The following is a 13551-nucleotide window of genomic DNA, read 5'->3' on the forward strand; positions in this document are numbered from 1 at the left end:
TCTAGCCCTCCAGATAAATATCACCTGGTGTAACATTTAAGAAGTTTTACTTCTTCTTCTTCTTCTTCTTCTTTTTGTTTGTTTTTTTTTTTTTTTTTTTTTGAGACAGGGTCTTACTCTGTCACCTAGGCTAAAGTGGCACCATCAGGCTTCACCGCAGCCTCCTCACCTGCACCCCCCAACTGGGCTCAAGCAATCCTCCTGCCTCTGGGGACTACAGGCACATGCCACCATGCCCGGCTAATTTTAGTATTTTTTTGTGTGTAGACTGGGTCTTGCCATGGTGCCCAGGCTGGTCTCAAACTCCTGGGCTCAAGTAATCCACCCATCTCAGCCTCCCAAAGTTCTGGGATTACAGGCATGAGCCACTGTGCCTGGCCCAAGAAATTTTACTTCTGTAAAGGTTAAGTCTCTTTGCCATATTCTGTTGCTGTGTGGAAAGGTCTCCCCCAGCAACCTCTGTCCTTCCAGGGTCTGGATTGGAAGAGCACATCAAGAACTAAAGGGTAGTAAGCACTGCAGCATAATTATGCTTGAAGCCCGCCCAGCCCTCAACTCTGTTATGGTATGGGATACTAAGTGACTTGTTTCAGTGACCCTTGCAAGCATTTCCTCAAACTGTGATGGTAGCCTGATGCTTACTCTGCTGGATTCCCTTTAGATGGTGGTGGTGCCCATGTAGACTCAGGGCTGTCAGGAGCAACGAACCTTCCTGATACTGTGTGTGTAACATTTAGTGTGTTGCAATTTACTTATGATATAGTCAAGACTTTGTTATACTATCAAACTTGTTTTGGGTATTATGTGGCTTCATTATACCATATACCAGGATATAGGGAGCAGAATCTCATCTGAAGAATGAGGTCATTCTTGGTGTCATTTGCTTGGAGAAAAAGTGTGCTTTCTAGAAAAGAAGTCAGAATAAAGGAAAAGATGTTGGTAATTTGCAGGAAGGAAATCTCTTTCTTGGATTTGCCACTACCCTGCATCCCCCTACTTCACCCTGGTATTGGGGTATCCAGGAGATTTGCTCTTCATTGTCAATGGTGAGTTTGAAAGTGATATGCTGCAGATTTTGTGATACTCCCAGAATAGGGAAGTATGACCTAAAACCAAGAGACTGTAAAAAAAAAAAAAAAAAAGATTTAGCTGGGCACAGTGGCTCACGCCTGTAATTCCAGCACTTTGGGAGGCAGAGGCGGGTGGATCACGAGGTCAAGAGATTGAGACCATCCTGGCCAACACGGTGAAACCCCATCTCTACTAAAAATACAAAAATTAGCTTGGCCTGGTAGTGCATGCCTGTAGTCTCAGCTACTCGGGAGGCTGAAGCAGGAGAATCACTTGAACCCAGGAGGCAGAGGTTGCAGTGAGCCGAGATCGTGCCACTGCACTCCAGCCTGGCAACAGGGTAGGACTCCGTCTCCAAAAAAAAAAAAAAAAAAAAAAAAGATTTATAAATTTGATTATGAAAAGTAAAAATGTTGAAACTAGAAAAATACTTATATCACAGATATAGGCGTAATTTTCTTTACCTTGATCTTAGCCAAAAGGCCGAGAAGCAATTGGCATAATTTTCTTAAGATATAAAAAGCTCTTATAAATCAGTATGAAAAAGAGTGACACTCTAACAGAAAAATGAACAAATATTTGAATAGTTTACAAGAAAAATGCCTTATATGAAAAGATGCTGAAACTCAGAAAAATCCAAACTTTAATCATAATTACTAAAAATCCAAACATTTGATAAGAGGATGTAGGTCATCAATATGTTGTTGGTTGCAATATAAATTACAACCATTTGGAAGACAATTTGGCAAAATCTGTAAACATTTAAAATGCACATAGTCTTTAGCTTAGCAGTTCTACTTCTGGATAGTTAGTATACATCAATGTAAAATGACTTTATAAAACTATATTTATTGCAATATCCTTGTTAGAAGTAAAACATTGATTGTCCTCAATAAGGGACATCCAAAGAATGGAATATTATGCAGTCATTGAAAAGAATGAGGCAAATGTTTTTGTACTGATGTGGAAGGATTTTCCTGGGGCTTTTGGTTGTTGTTTTGTTTTGTTTTTTTGAGATGAAGTCTTGCCCTGTTGCCCAGGCTGGAGTGCAGTGTTGTGATCACAGTTTACTGCAGCCTCACTGCCTCCTGACTTCAAACAGTTCTCCTGTCTTAGGCTCCTGAGTAGCTGGGATTACAGGCATGCACCACCATAGCTGGCTACTTTTTGTATTTTTAGTCAAGTTGGGGTTTTGTCATGTTGGCCAGGCTGGTCTCGAATTCCTGACCTCAGATGATTTGCCTGCTTCAGCCTCCCAAATTCTGGGATTACAGGTGTGAGCAACCGTGCTGGCCCCAGATTTTCAAAATAGAGGATTAAAATAAAGTAAGGTGCAAAATAGCATGTCTAATATGTTGTCACGTGTATAAAAGATATATATGTATATATGTGTACATGTACATACACATATGCACACATCTTTGTATGTGCATAGCATCTTTCTAGACAGATACACAAGTAACTGGTTACACTGGCTGTCTTTGGAGAGAAGATTTGGCAGATTAGGAGACAGAAATAAGAGGAAGAGGGACTTTTTACTGTGTACCTTCATTTACCTTTTTAATTTTGAGCTGTATGGATATGTCATTTGTTTTAAAAAATGGTGCTGTTCGTATGCAGCTGGCTGAAAGTTAGAGAGCAGGGACCCTAGATGAGGCCTTTAAAGTGGCAATAGCTATTGTAGATGGATATCAGAAAAGAGTGGATGGAATAAAACAACACCTGGGCACCCCAGGAGCAAAATTGTGTGACTTTGTATGCGAGACTGTGCTATAGTTAGGATATTTGTCCCTGCCCAAATATCATGTTAAATTTTAATCCCCAATAATAGAGCTGGGGCCTGGTAGGAGGTGTTTGGATCATGGGGGCAGGTCTTTTATGGCTTGGGGTGCTGTCTCTGTGATAGTGAGTTCTCATGAGATCTGGTCTTTTAAAAGTATGCAGCACCTCCCTCCCTCCTACCCCCTCATCTCTCTCTCTCTCTTTCTCTCTCGCTCACTCACTTGCTTGCTCTTGCTTTCACCATGTGATGTGCCTGCTCCCCTTTGCCTTCTGCCATGATTGTAAGCTTCCTGAGGCCTCTCTAGAAGACAAGCAGATGCCAGCACCATGCTTCTTGTACAGCCTGCAGAACTGTGAGCCAATTAAATCTCATTTCTTTATAAATTATTTTGTCTCAGGCTTTTTGAAATAGCAATGCAAGAATAGTTTAATATAAGCTGGTTTTCCTTTTTGTTTTGGAACTTGGATTATATGAGTGAATAGAACAGACAAACATCTGCCTTTGTGGAGCCTATATGGGGTGATGATGCAGGAAAAGACAACCAGTACAGGCTCTCGGGCATTGGGAATGCCAGTGGGCAGGTTGTGGCATTAAATGGGCTAGTCATTGGAAAGGTAACACTTGAGCAGAGACCCCTAAGTAGTGGAGGAGTTGGTCATGTGGACATCTGTGGGTATAGTATTCTAGCCAGCGAAACTAGCCAGTCCAAAAGCTCTGAGCCATGGGGAGCCCAGTGTGTGGAAGACCAACAAGGCGGCCAGTGTGGTTGGAGTAGGAGTGAAAAGAGTAGGAGATGAAGTCAGAGAGGCAATAGGGCAGATCATGTAGGATGCTGTTATCATTAACATTTGCTGGGTTCTTTAGCTTATAAAGTTGTGTGATATTTTATTGTAGCATTGAATCATTACCTCAACCATATGAGATAGGTACAACTATTATTGTCCTCATTTACAGATGAGAGAACAAGTTCAGATTAAGGAGCTTCCTTGAAGATGCATCTAGTAAGTGTAATAGTCGGTATTTAAATCCAAGTGTATGATTCCAGTTTGGACATTCACCCCTGTATTTATTAAATGTGAAGGGAGAACTAAGGAAAGGCTTTGAGTCCGTCCTCAGGCCACTGCTTTGAAAGGAGAGCTTTGCTGAGGGACAAAGCCCCCAGAGGAAGGAGAAGCCAGCAGGGTCAGAGCTGGTTGCACTTTCTTGTGACAAATCTGGGAGGCTCTGAGATATGTTTTAACAAGACAGGCAGAATCCCCTTGCCCAAGTACGCACTGGCAGGTAAAAACTGAGCTAGAATGGGGAATAGAGTAAAGGAAGCAAGGCTTTAAGGCCAAAGAAAGCATAAAGCTATCTGGAGTGTGACGACCACAGAGGGCCATCTAATTTCCATGAACCAGCCACCTTTTAGGTGGTGATCACATAAGGAAGTGACAGTTTACTTGACTTTTCAGCAAGAGCACTGGTGCTGAATAGATGAGTTTAAATTGGCCAAAGAATGCACATTCTTATATCTGGCAGTCTTGCTGGGAGTGAAGAGAAGGTCTCCAAAACCAGGCTGGCCTGAGAAGTGACAGAAGTTTGTGCCTTTGTTCTTGAGCCATGGCTATTAGCCTGTTGAAAAATACAGCTTATCTTTCCACCTTCCATTCCTGGTACAAACATATATTTTACATGAAGTAGCAGATCTAAGATATACCATGAAAGGAAGCTCTTAAAAATATCTCCTGTTACTAGAATGTAACTATACTTGGACAGTATAGTTGTCTATCCCTGTTCCTCCACAACCAGTATGTAATGAGTACCTACTAAGTACCAGGCATCACTCTAGGTTTGCAGCAGTGGATAAGACACACAAGGCCCCTGCTTGCGTAGAGCCGGGAGTGGATAGGCTGAAAATAAAAAAGTGAGCCACATCAAACAGGAATACATTCTTAAAACAGATTTAAAAGTGTGGTGGCCTAGAGTGTGAATGGGTATCTACTTTAAATTGCATAGCCAGGGATGCCTCTTTGAAGAGAATTCTTGTGTGTTGCTAGTGTTTGCAAGTCAACATGTCAGTTTTTTTCTTGTAATGTTGGGCAAATCTATTCCCTAAGTGAGAGTTCTCATAATGTTGAGAATGTTTTTGTTTGGGTAGCAACATTTTCTGGTGGGCAGGAATCCTACAAATATTTAGATACTGATAGTTAAATCCTCTAAAAATAGTTACTTCAAGGTGACCTGCAAAGGAGTAGTGGTGGGAAGTGGGCTTACTATATACAATGAATATCCCAACTAAATGCAAGCTAAAGCTAATGCATCTCTGTATTGTTGTTATTGATAATATTTGTGATGATTTTAAATAATGAGCATCCAGAGATGTTCAAGGAGAAAGAACTCCTTATACCCAGGGGGGCATCATATATTAACATAACCTCAGGCTTCTTTGTTACGGACAAAGCAGATCTATCCTGTCTTTCCTTTCTCTACCACACAGAAAACAAAGAGGGCAGCAATTAGTATCTTCAGACCATGGTAAGATAAACCCCTGCTCCAAATGTAAAGCAAAACCGTCCTATTGAAAAGCAATAAAAAGGAAGGCTGAAGGGCACAATGTGTAATGTGCCTACTTGGATGTCAAATCATAGGGTACAGATCAAACAGAGCAGCTGTTGAGGGCTGCCTAGTCATATGCAGCTTAGTGTTTATGAGAAAAGACACCAAGGGCCTGCAGTTAACAAAAGCACTCAGCGTATGGCAGATTGGGCTGCTCTGTTGAGAGGTAGGATTTGGTCTCTAAGTTTGTTCAACTATACAGATTTGAAATAAATGGATGGATGGAGTGGCTAGGCTTTTTTTTTCCTGTGGAAGATCTGGATGTTAAAGGTATATCCTTCAGGAAAAATATTTCCCAGTACCTTTGGAGTGACTGAAAAATTCCTAACCTGTATGTATTTCCATATTATTATCATATCTGCTGTTTCTGTATCAGCTTGCTAGAATATATATATGAACCATTTATAGAACTCTATTCTGTCCTGTTGGTCTATATGTCTGCTTTATGCCATACCATACTGTTTTGATTAATGTAGATTTGTAATATGTATGAAATGAGAAAGTGTGAAGTCACTAGCTTTATTGTTGTTTCTCAAGATGATTTTGGCAATCAGTCTTTTGTGGTTCCATACACATTTTAGATTATTTTTTCTATTTCTGTAAAAAATGCCATTTGGATTTTGATAGGGATTGCATAGAGTCTATAGACTGCTTTGGGTCATATTGACAATATTAAGTCTTCTAATCTGTGAACATGGGCTCTCTTTCTATTTATTTGTGTCTTCTTTAATTTCTTTCAGCAATATTTTGCAGTTTTCAATGTATAACTCTTTATCCTCCCTTGTTTAAGTTTATTCTCAAGTATTTTACTCTTTTTGATGCTCTTATAAATGGGATTGCTTTCTTAATTTCCTTTTTGGATTGTTAGTGTGTACAAACAACTAATTTTTGTATGTTGGTTTTGTATGCTGCAACTTTGTTGAATGTATTATTTCTAACAGTTTTTGTAGAATCATTAAAGTTTTCTACATATAAGATCATGTCATCTGTGAACAGAGTTTTACTTCTTCCTTTTAAATGCCTTTTTTAGATGCCTTTTTTCTTTTTCTTGCCTGATTGCTTTACTAGTACTCCAGTACTGTGTTGAATAGCATGGCAAGAGTGGGTATCCTTGTCTTGGTCCTATTTTTACAAAAAAAGTTTTTAGTTTTTTATCAATGAGTATAATGCTACCTGTGGGATTTTCATATATTAATTTTATTATATTGATGTAATTTCCTTCTATTCCTAGTTTACCATTTTAAAATCAGATTGTCTTTTTATTATTGAGTTGTAAGAATTCTTTATATCTTCTGTATACAACTCCTATATCAGGCATATGATTTGCAAGTATTTTCTCCTGTTTTGTGGGGTTGTCTTCTCTCTCTCTCTCTTTCTCTCTTTCTCTCTTTCTTTCTTTCTTTTTACAGAGTCTTGCTCTGTTGCCCAGGCTGCAGTGCAGTGGCGCAATTGTGGCTCACTACAACCTCTGCCTCCTGGGTTCAGATGATTCTCATGCCTCAGCCTCCCAAGTAGCTGGGACTACAGGTGCACACTACTATGCCTGGCTGATTTTTGTATTTTTAGTAGAGATGGGATTTCAGCATGTTGCCCAGGCTGGTCTCAAACTCCTGACCTCAAGTGATCCACCTGCCTCAGCCTCCCAAAGTGCTGGGATTGTCAGAGGCATGTGAACCACAGCAACTCCATATTGAATGGGTAAAATGAGGCTGAAACCTACTGGGCTGCATTCCCAGATTGTTAAGGCATTCTAAGTCACAGAGAGAAATAGGAGGTTGGCACAAGATGCAGGTCATAAAGACCTTGTTGATAAAACAGGTAGCAGTAAAGAACCCGGTTAAAACCTACCAAAACAAAGATGGCAATGAGAGTGACCTCTGGTCATTCTCACTGCTACACTCCCACCAGTGCCATGACAGTTTACAAATGCCATGGCAACATCAGGAAGTTACCCTATATGGTCTAAAAAGGGGAGGCATGAATAATTCATCCCTTGTTTAGCATATCATCAAGAAATAACAATACAAATGGGCAGCCAGCAGCCCTCAGGGCTGCTCTGTCTATGGAGTAGCCATTCTTTTATTCCTTTACTTTCCTAATAAACTTGCTTTCACTTTATGGACCTGCCCTGAATTGTTTTTTGCGTGAGATCCAAGAACCCTCTCTTGGGGGTCTGGATCAGGACCCCTTTCCTGTAATAGAATTACGGGTGTGAGCCACCGTACCCGGCCCCTTTTCACTTTCTTGATTGTGTCCTTTGAAGAACAAGTATTTTTATTGTATTAATAATTAAATTGTCTCCAGCTTTACTGAGGTATAACTGACAAATAAAAATTATATTTACTCAAGGTGTACAAAGTGATGATATGATCTATGTTTACACTATATAATGATTACAATCAGAGTAATTCATCCTTTACCACACAGTTAACATCTTTCATGTATGTGAGATGAGGATACTTAAGATCTGCTCTCTCAGCAAATTGCAAGTAAACAATGTATTATTAACTATAGTCACCATGCTGTATGCTAGATCCCCAGAACTTATTCATTTTATAACTAAAAGTTTGTACCTTTTGACCAATATTTCCCTATTTCTTCTACCTCCTGGAAACTGTTCAGCTCTGCCTGTATGAGTTTGACTTTCTTAGATTCTACATATAAATGGGATCCTTCAGTATTGGACAATTATTTTTAATTTTGATGAAGTACCATTTTTTTTTCCTTTTGTTTCTGGTGCTTTTGGTGTCTCATCTAAGAAATCATTATTTAATCCAAGGTCCTAAAGATTTACTCCTGTATTTCCTTCTAAGAGTATTGTAGTTTAGTTTTTACACTTAGCTCTTTTTTGTTTGCTTTTGATGTTGTTGTTGTTGGTTGTTTGTTTGAGATAAGGTCTCACTCTGTCACCCAGGCTGGAGTGCAGTGGCGCGATCTCTGCTCATTGCAACCTCAACTTCCCAGGGTCAAGTGATCCTCCCGCCTCAGCCCCTCAAGTGGCTGGGACTACAGGTGTGCAGTACCACACCCTGCTACTTTTTGTACTTTTTTGTAGAGATGGTGTTTCATCATGTTGCCCAGGCTGGTCTCAAACTTGTGGGCTGAAGCTATCCACCCACCTTGGCCTCCCAAAGTGCTGGGATTACAGGCATGAGCCACCATGCTCAGTCTACACTTAGCTCTATCGTCCATTTTAATTTCTGTACATGGCATGAGGTAAGGGCCCAAATTCTTTCTTTGGCATGTAGCTATCCAGCGGTTCCGGCACCGTTTATTGAAAAGATTATTTCACCATTGACACCCTTGATGAAAATTAGCAAACCATAGACACATGGGTTTGTTTCTGAACTTTTAATTCTATATACCAGTGCTCCTCAATTTACAGTGGGGTTACATCCTGATAAAGGTATCATCAATTGAAAATACTGTAATTATACTGCATATCGCTAGCCTGGGAAAATATGAAAACAAAATTTGAAGTACAGTTTCTACTGAATGCATTTCACTTTCACATCATTGTGAAGTCAAAAAATTTCAGGTCAAACCATCTTAAGTCAGAGACTGTGTATGTCTATCCTTATGCCAATTAATATTTTACACCCCCCAAATACTTTTTTTTTTTTTTTGAGATGATGTCTCACTGTCACCCATACTGGAGTGCAGAGCAGCTGATCTCAGCTCATTGCAATCTCTGCCACCCTGGCTCAAGTGATCCTCCCACCTCAGCCTCCTGAATAGATGGGACCACAGGCCTGCACCACCACACCCAGTTACTTTTTTCTATTTTTGGTGGAGACAGGGTTTTGCCATGTTGCTCAAGCTGGTCTTGAACTCCTGAGTTCAAGTGATCCTCCCACTCCAGCCTCTCAAAGTATTAGGATTGTAGGCATGAGCCACCATGCTAGCTCCCAAATACTTTTTGGCCATATTTCAAGATGGCAATTTGGAAGGGCTGCACACTGCAGGTAATTGCTCTGAAAAACTGTCATTTTGTGCGGGAGATTTGCATCTGTAGAGGAAATCTACATTAGTGAAGTAAACCCCAGATGCAAACAGGCTCTCTCTGAGGCCCTTCCTTATCTGCCTTATCCAGATCTAGGAACGATTACCTCACAGGAAAAGGAGACTAAAAATCTGACACTTTTAAAGGTCTGACAAAAATTTTACCATGGGCTACCATCTATTCTTTCTGAGGGCTGCTACCCTTGAGACTTCACCTACATACAGGATGGAGCCTTTGCTCCCCATGCTTTTCCTTTCCTCTCCCTCCCATAACCTGTCTTGCCGCATTCTAAGCCTCTATTCCTTTATACTATATAAACTTCATCTGGCCCCTCCTCTGAGCCTCATATTTTGTATAGCTCCTATGTTTATGCACATTAATACTTTTTTTTTTTGCCTTTTTTCACTGTTAATCTCTCTATAGTCAGTTTATTTTATAGAGAGATTATTGAACTTTCAGAAGGTGGAGGGAAGAAAATTCCCTTCACCCCTACATCAGTAGACTGCTTAGGTTATTTTTGCATGATCTTTTCATTTCTTCCCCATTAGAAATTTAGCTTCTTAGCATCGGTTTTCTCATTTGTAAATTGAAAATATATTACCATCTTGTTGTGAGGAGTAAACAAGAATATAATAAAGCTTTTAGTTAAGTGCTTATCATATAATGCTCAATTTAAAAACTGGAAATATACTTTCCCTTGATAATACTCCCTTTCCTTCCCACTAATCCTCTCCAATGAAGACTTTTCATCTACTTTTTTCTTTTAGATGGAGCCTTGCTCTGTCACCAGCTGGAGTACAGTGGCACAGTCTTGGCTCACTCGAATCTCCACCTCCTGGGTTCAAGAGATTCTCCCGCTTCAGCCTCCCAAGTAACTGGGATTACAGGTGCCTGCCACCACGCCCGACTAATTTTTTTATTTTTAGTAGAACCGGGATTTCACCATATTGGCCAGGCTGGTCTCGAACTCCTGACCTCAGGTGATCCACCCTTCTTGGCCTCCCAAAATGCTGGGATTACAGGCGTGAGCCACTGCACCTAGCCGACTTTCCGTCTACTTCTAAATGTCTCATGCATGAGAATGGATTTCATGAAAAGAGGCAGGCATATTCCAGAACTACCACCAGGACTAAACAACTTCTTATCTGAAGAGTGTGATTTTCTCATATGACACTTGATTTTTCTTGCCACTGTATGTTAAGATCCAGGGTACCCACCTCCTTTTCCTAGTGACTGTAGCACCTGGCCTGGTCTTCTCCATCCTTTTCCTGCATCCACACTGATGAACAAATATGCTGTTCATCCTGTCCCTACTTTAAATTCTCCCCACATCCATTTTGCTATCCATCAGCAGGGAAACCCTTTAGGTTTATTTATTATTGAAACAGTTACATCTCAAGATTTTAAATTCTGAAATTCTCTCCTCTAACTGGCCTCCCTACCATTCACTTACGGTATAATGAATTTGGGATTAGAGTCTGACCTCTGCATTTTCCTGGTCCATGGCCTCTGATATGGCCTCATTTGCCTCTAAATAAGCGATTTCAGTCACCCATTTCAATGACACAGTCTATTTCATTCTAAGATCCCATAGTGACTTGAATGCAAAAAACCCCACAAAAGACTAAAATATCCTATCCACTATCAACTTTATCAGCTTATCTGAAGCCAGTAAGCATTGCTGGGGAAAACCAAAAAGCCTTTCCAAGTTGATCCCTATGTTATTCTGTTTTAGTCCTTTGTTGAGCCCACTCTGATGTTAATATTATCCTCACTTTATGCTGGTTATTTCTATTTTTGCCTGCAAATCAGTGAGGGTCTTCAAATTTTATGAATATATTCATATTCAACCTATTATGCTTTCTGTTCCTTTATCACATCCATAAAGAATACTCTATTTGCTGCCTCACCTTTTCATTTTTATTCACTCCCTAAACTTATGATTTGTACTCATGCAGAAAAGAGTTAACGTAGCAAGCCAGAGGTCTTTAGAAGAGACTGCTTGTGGGACTGACCTTTGGCTGGAGCCTGGGAACTTGACTTGTGAAAAGTCCTCTGCTTTTTGATAACACTGTTTTGCCTGCTAGGAACACTTAAATGCCTGCTTTCCTTCTGGGAGCCTGGAATTTTGTTATGCCTGGTCTTTGTGCTTGTATGACCTGCCCCTAATAAAAATCCTTGCACTGACTCTGTAGTATGACTCTGTAGTAGGTTTCCCTGGGCAGAAACTGCATAGCACATAGGACGCCTGTGTATAGATTTCTCCAGACTCCATGTGATGTGTCTTTTTCCCTTGCTGATTCCATTGTATATCCTTTCTCTACAAAATCAACTTTAGCCTCTGAGTCCTGCAAGTCCTTCTGGTGTATCATTGAATGTGCATGTGGTTGTGGGACTTCTGAGAGTCCTTCCTTGCCACCCTCCATTCAAACTATCTCAAAAGGTTGATGTATTCATTAAACCTTAGTAATCTTTCCCTACTCCATAACATCTGTTGACAATACTTTTGCTTTCAAAAATCTTCCTTGGCATTAAGATAGCCTACTTTAACCCTCCTCATCCCTCACTCATTCAGCATTTATTGAATGCCCATATATGCAAGGCATTGTGTTAGGGACGTATCAGCGAGTGAAACAGTCCTGGTGCAGCATATGTTCTAGTGAGAAGATGAAAAGCAAATGGTACAAGCTGAGAAAAATACCGTATTATGAGTAAAAGGGGATATGCACTTCAGTAGGGTGGCCTGTGCGAAGGGCTTTAAAGCAGAAAAGTCTGCTTGGTAAATAACTGGAAGCAATGTATTATGGCAGAGAACGCCATGTGTAAATGCTCAGAAAAACTGCTTGGCATCTTCTAGCAACTGAAAAGGAGCCTAGCGTGGCTGGAGCACCATGAGATTTTCGAAAGAGTGGAGATGAGACTGGAGGATAGGAAGGTCCAGATCAGTTAGAGAGCTTTGGAGGTCATGTTTAGAACTTTAAATTTTAAGAGCAATGGGAAGCCAAGTGACACAGATACCCTTTAAAAATATCATTCTTTTTTGGATTAGAGGTATAAAAAGGAGGAGAAAGCCTAGTTTGGAGATACTGCAGTGGTGTAGGTGAAAGACAATGGTGATCTGGGTCTGAGTGACGGCTGAGAATATGAAAGAAGAGACTTTGATTTTCTTACCCCTTTGGTGATTACCTCAACTCCCCCATCTTTAATTATCATCTCTGTGTAGAAGACTCTAACCCTATGACCTTACCTGATGTGAGTCACTGTTTCACATTTCAAAGGAATAATGATTACATTTCAAAATCTAAATAGTACTGGAGCCATAATGCTTCTGTTACTTACTATCAGTGTGATCTCACACATGTTATTTCACTTATCTGTGCCTCAGTTTCCTCACTTGTAAAATACAAATAGTAGGTTAATACAGCACCTACCTCGTAGGTTGTCTATAAATGAGTTAATAGACAAATTTGGGGTACTAGCCTCCATGTGTCCCAAGAGGAATTGCCTTCAACACCCAATCTAGCTCCTTCTCCTGACATGCCCATTTTTATTAATGGCACTAGAGATTCCAAACCACGGTCACATTTGACTCCTTGCTCTCAATTCCCTTGCCACATTGCAAGTAGAAACCTCAAGTTAGAGATTGCTACTAAGTATTGTTTTTACTTCCAAGTTACGGTTTTATTTGTTCATCAAAAAATATTAAAATTATATCCCTGTTATGAGAGCCAAGCAGTTATACTAGGTTCCTATTAAATTCTAATCTTTTGAGTTTCAGATGCAATTTCTGCCTTTTGATCTAAAAGGGACTATATTTGAAGTTTATCAACAATCTATTGATAAGAAATGAAGAGAAATCCCTCTAAGTAATAAAAATGGAATTTCAAAAAATCGTCAGTAAGCAAAACAAATAGGACCAATGAAAAATAACTAAGCATACTTCACTATCTCAAAGTTACTGACCTTACCAGTTCAATCATGTGTACAAAAAAGGTTCGGGGCAGGGATATCACAGCTGTAGCTTGAGAAAAACAATGCAAGGCTGACAGGAGTATTAGTCAATCCTGCCTGTCCTCCAGAACTACATGTTTATGCT

This window comes from Macaca fascicularis, chromosome 6 (genome assembly GCF_037993035.2).
Source record: "Macaca fascicularis isolate 582-1 chromosome 6, T2T-MFA8v1.1".
Lineage (NCBI taxonomy): Eukaryota > Metazoa > Chordata > Mammalia > Primates > Cercopithecidae > Macaca > Macaca fascicularis.